Source organism: Cervus canadensis, chromosome 1 (assembly GCF_019320065.1).
Source record: "Cervus canadensis isolate Bull #8, Minnesota chromosome 1, ASM1932006v1, whole genome shotgun sequence".
Lineage (NCBI taxonomy): Eukaryota > Metazoa > Chordata > Mammalia > Artiodactyla > Cervidae > Cervus > Cervus canadensis.
In genome coordinates, this window is record NC_057386.1 from 113,961,218 (window position 1) to 113,966,702 (window position 5,485).

Genomic DNA, 5,485 nt, shown 5'->3' on the forward strand with positions numbered 1-5,485 from the left:
CTTCTGAGTACTGAGTTCTGATGGAGATACCTACGTATAGATGTACACACCTGTGTGTACTCTGCGTGGTCACCGTTCTCTCTGCCCTGCCCGATCCAGCCAGGCTAGGAAGGAAGGGCGCATGTCAGCGCGGTCTGTGTGCGAGGGTCGGGGGCGGACAGCACCAGCTTCAGCGAGGCTCCACCGCACACCAGGCCTGCGGCCCCCTTTCTGTCATGTCTCTGGCGTCTCTCTTGCCCCTGGCTGGCCTAAGAGGGTGAGCTTCCCGGATGAAGGAGGGCCATAGCTTGAGCTAAGGAAATGCACGTTGTCCTACTTCTCTGCCGGACGGTCCGAGGAAAACCCCTTCCAGGACCCAGGCCAGGCTCTGCAGGCACCTTCCCGTGACTGACTGACAGACACAGAACCAGTTCCCTTCCTGTCCTGCGGCATTTCTAAGCAGCCAGACTTGCCGCTGATGCTCTAGAGTTGTGAGATCGCCAAGTCCTGAGGTTGACGAAAATCTGACCTGTTACATGCTGGTGCAGGGACAGAACTCGGAGTTCCCGAGCCTGTGTTCACATCCCCCGCCCTCAGTAGCTCGGCTGAGCGCCTGGCTTCGAGGACACTTCCACACGAGACCTGCTTCACAAGACAGCCTCCCGCCTGTTCTGGGCCCTTTCCTAGGCGTCAGGCTACTGGCAGATCGTTGTCTTTGCTTTGCTTCCAGAAACCTCTCTTCCCATCTCATTTCCCAGGGCTGCTGTTGGGCTGAAAACACATAAAACACAGAATCCTGGTTCCGAGAATCTGCACTCGAGGCAGCCCTGTGCCTCCCTCTGAGCAGAGGCACCACGTCACAGGAAGAGCGTGAGGTCCACATAGCAAGCAAGGTGTGAGAGTAGGCCCACAGGGACTTGCCTGGTGGTCAGTGGGTTAAGCATCTGCCTTGCAGTGGAGGGGTACACAGGTTCGATCCCTGGTCGGGGAGCTAAGACCCCACACGCCGCAGAGCAACAGCCTGTGAGACACAGCGTGAGTTCCACACACAGCAACAAGAGATCTCGCAGGCCGCAACCAAGACCTGACGCAGCCAAGTAAGTGTCTTAGGAAGTCCACAATTTCTCTGCTACAATTTCAGGACCTGACTCTCACCCTTGAGTGAGGGCTAGACGGAGTGCTTCATTTTTAATGGCCAGAATGTGGCCAGGATGCCAGTGTGACTTCTGAGGGTAGGTCACGAAGCATCGCAGCTGCCGCCTCTCTCTCAGTTCACCTGTCGTGGGGAGAAGCTGACACGTGGGCAGCCGTGGGGAGACGTCCCCGGGGTGGGATCTCCTGCCCGTCTCAGTGAGCTGCTTGGAAGCAGGCCGCCTGGCCCAGTGGCCTCCACCGGACAACAGCGGGCCCTGACTGTCCTCATCTGATTCGGCCCTGCGAGAAACAGCCAGAGCCATCGAGCCAATCCACTTCAGAATCCTTAGCCCTCAGGAAGCGTGGGGGATGATAAATGTGTGTTGTTTTAAGCCGCTCTTGGGGTCATTCGTCACAGCAATAGATGGTACATACACGCGTGAGCCCACATCTCACCCGCCCACCAGGCTCCTCACGGGCTTGGACCCTTCGGCCAAATGCCCGACAGTCTCTCCCAGATCCCAGCCCTGTCCTTTCCACCTAGAAGACCTACTCCACACGATGAAGGCAGAAACAGAGCGCTCCCCCTCTTTCTGCTTGTTCCTGCTAGAGCAGGCCCGCAGCGGGCAAGTGGCTGAGGCGCTAGGCGAAGGAGAGCCTTGAAGCAGGGCAGTGCCTTGATTTGCTCCTCGCCGGAAACTTCCCTGGCTCCCGGATGGGTGAGAAGCGCAGCAGGAGTGGAAAACCCCCCCAGAGGCTGTGGGTGTCCAGGTGGGAGGGCTTGGAGGGGGGAGGAGGTTGGTTTGTGGCCCGGAGCAGCAGGGCGACAGATGACGGAGGGAAACGGGCAGATTCAAGGACGACCTAGCTCCCCCCCTCTGCCTGCACTTGGGGCAGGTAGAAGGATGCGCCTGCTGTATGTGGGGCATGGTCTCCAGAGGGGAGAAGCCCTGAGGGAGAGGGAGATCCCGGCTCCGAAGGAGTCCCCGGGACAAGCAGGGAACAGACGGCTGGTGCTCTCAAGCTGAGCACAACGCTGGCGTCCGTTCACCCCCCTCCCGCCACACACACCCACACCCCCGCACCCCTTCACTGCAGACCTGTTCTGGGAAAAGAGCAGCAGGTGGGGAAGCCCCTGTCCCCGACCCTGGGGAGGGCAGGATGTTAGATCCACACCTGTCACCCTGGCTCAGAAAACAAAGACACGCTGGATCTTTTCTCAACAGGGCCACTGAATCTGGGGAGCTTAAGGTGAAGATTCTCAGGGCTTCACGGCTAAAGAAGGACACTTCCTCTCTGTTTATTTTAAATGTCTGAACCACCTGGAACCCAGCTGCAGCTCTCCAGGGAACAAAACCCAGAGAGTCTTTTGAATCCTGTCAAGAGCCCAGAAGAGGCATTTCACGACTGCAGAGTGTGCTCGGGTCGGCTGAGTGCCAGCCCTCCCCTGCTCTGCCCTCCCCTCCCTGGGCCGAGTGCTCCCAGGGAAGGCAGGGGGCAGGGGAGGGTGAGCCTGGCCGTCTCCCGATCCCCTCTCCTGCACGTGCTTAGAGTTGGTCCCTGCTCTCCCACCAGCCCCAACCGGTTCCTGCGGCAGGAGGCACACGCGGCTTTGGATTCAGAGACCAGGGTTCAAATCTTCTGGTTCTACAACTTCGTGCTCTGGAAACTGGTTAATGTAATTCTCTGAACCTCAGCGTCTTCTTTTAAATGGAGAGGAGAGGCGATGTATGTGAAAGTGAGGCAGGTCGTGGGCTGCAGAGAAAGTGGGGCTCAATATGCGTCCTCAGAAGGCAAACGCTCTCCCCAGCGGGGTACCTCTGTCTGCCATGGAGAGGGAGGCCTGAATGCACGACGGAGTTCAAAGCCTGGGGATGCTGAGCCGCGAGCGCGGACTCCTGGCTTCCACGTCTGGCTCGTCCACTAGCCGGCACTGCAACCTCACCGGTGTGTCCTGCCCTCAGACCCTACGTTTTCCCGTGTTGAGTGTGTAGCTGTCCCAGCTCCCCCTGGCAGGGCTCCAAGTATTACGGGATAATAACACGTGACAGACTCTCCCAGAAGGTACGTGCCGTCTGTACTCGATGACGAAACGCACTCACCTGGCATCTAGGGTGGCGGGAGTGGGCACTATGGGGAAGAGTGGGTGATCTGAAGTTAGGACCACTGTGTGTACCTGGGGAGGAGGCAGAGTCCGTCAGTCTCTGCGTGTGTTGCCTCCTGCCACCCAAAGCCGCACTCTGATGGAGTATTTTCGCTGCCATCTGTCAGCAGCTCTAAAATACAGGGCCTCATTCTGTCCTGTCCCCGGTGTTTACATCTGGTTAGTAAGAGTCAAGCGGGGACAAACATGTCATGGGTAGGCGAGGCGGCTGGCAGCAGGGCGTGATAATCCTTAAACACGGCACTCTGCACTGAGCCTTCGCTTCTCAGGCTTACATTTTGAAAACATGCAGGGAGCGCTTCCCACCCACCCAACAACTTGCCATCATACTATCGTCCTCAAACCTCACTTTATCACTTTAATCCTAGGCCAGAGAGCATCAGGCACAAAGTGGATCTGGACATCTGGGAGCAACAGACAGAAACCACAACTTGGACATGAGTTAAAAGAGCATTTATTGGCTCATGTGATGGAAAAGTCCAAGGGTAGGGCTGCTTCCAGGCAAAGGGTAGGCCTATCTTCACAGGATGAGACCTGCTCTCCTCTGTGGGTTTCATGCTCAGATTTTCTTCACACTGGATTCCCCACTCCCACCCCATCAACAGTAGCCTCTCTTTCTCAATGGTTCCAGGAAAGAACTGGGGTCCTGTGCCCAGCCCTGACCCAATCCCTGAGGACCTAGGAGTCTGGAAGGCTGATTGGTCAGATGTGGGTCATGTGCTCAGCCCTGACCCAATCGCTGAGGACCCACGAGTCTGGAAGGCTCTGATTGGTCAGATGTGGGTCATGTGCCCAGCCTTGACCCAATCCTAAGTACCCAGGGGTCTGGAAGGCTCTGATTGGTCAGGTATGGGTTATATGCCCAGTCCTGCAGCTGGGGTTGGGGCAGGTCCTGGAAACCCAAGGACTGAGAATGGGAGTGCTATGCTCTTACAAGAGGCTGCTCAAAGTATCGTTGGAGGGTGTTAGAAGCAGTGACTGCCCCCTAGAGACCAATGTTTGGAGGCCTGACCAGCATCACAGGGACACAGCTCAGCCCTGGGCCTCCAGCTGGCTCGTTTCAAAGGCCTCATCTCTGCTACTCAGGACATCGACCCTCAGCCCCAGCTACACAGGAGATTCAGCCCAGGAAATGAGCTGAAACAAAGAACTGGAATGCCTTGGGGTGGGGGGTGGGGGGTAGGTACCAGTTATTTCTCAGCAGCCCCCCAGCTGACCATACAGTGCAAAATCCAGAACCAGTGTGTGAGGACTACCCTCCCCCTGCCCTGCCACACACTGCAGGGCACTTGATGTCACCAAGGGAGGCTCAGAACCCAGACAATCTAGGTGACTTTGCAGGGTGGTAAGCAGGTGCACAGAAGACCTGGGAGATGACCTTGTCACACTGAGCAACTGCTCTGGCCTAGCCAGCTGGGGCAGGCTGTCTCTGGGTGGAAGGCAGGGCTTCCCATCCGATGTTGGGCGGGCAGGCCAGCTCCCCTCTCACCCTGGGCGTCCCTGGCCACGACGTGTAAATTACCTTAGCGATTGCCAAGCTGGCAACGCACCCTTGGCGGGGGGCGGGGGGCGAAACATCGCGGCCCAGAGCGCAAAGCGCTCTTCCCTCCACTTGCAGCGGCCACCCGGCGGCCAGGCAACTCAAGATCACCAGAGCCCTGGTTCCTCTTCTAAGGGGCAAGATTCAAAACGCAGCTGTCGAGGGTTCGGGCCCTGAGGTTAGCCACAGGCAACGTGGCGCCCCTGGTACCTCTACCACTAGCCCCGTGAGCTCCCCCAGCTCCCCCTCACCCACCCTTCTTCCTCACCTGTTTCTCCCTAACTGCTCAGAACTCCTGCGGTCTCAGAAAGGGGACCAATGTCGCTGCCTCTCTTTGGTGAAGGACTGTGACTGGCCCGAGGGGATGGGGGACAAGTTCCCGGCACTGAGTCCCAACTCCTCAGTTTTTCTGAGGCAGGGTAGGGTCCTGGTTCTCTGCTCAGGGCTGACACCTGCAGTTACTGAACATTCCATGGGTCCGCTCCTTCCCCCACCTCCAGGATCAGAACTACACTTCGCTTCATTCACTGCACGTGACCACCTTCAGGGGCCCCGCCTGTCTCCATGACATGATCCAGGAACTGAGAGTCTCCAGCTCATACCAGCCCCTCCCAGAGCTTCTGCCCCAGTCACGTCTCCTTTCCCACACACCACCTTCACCACTTCAC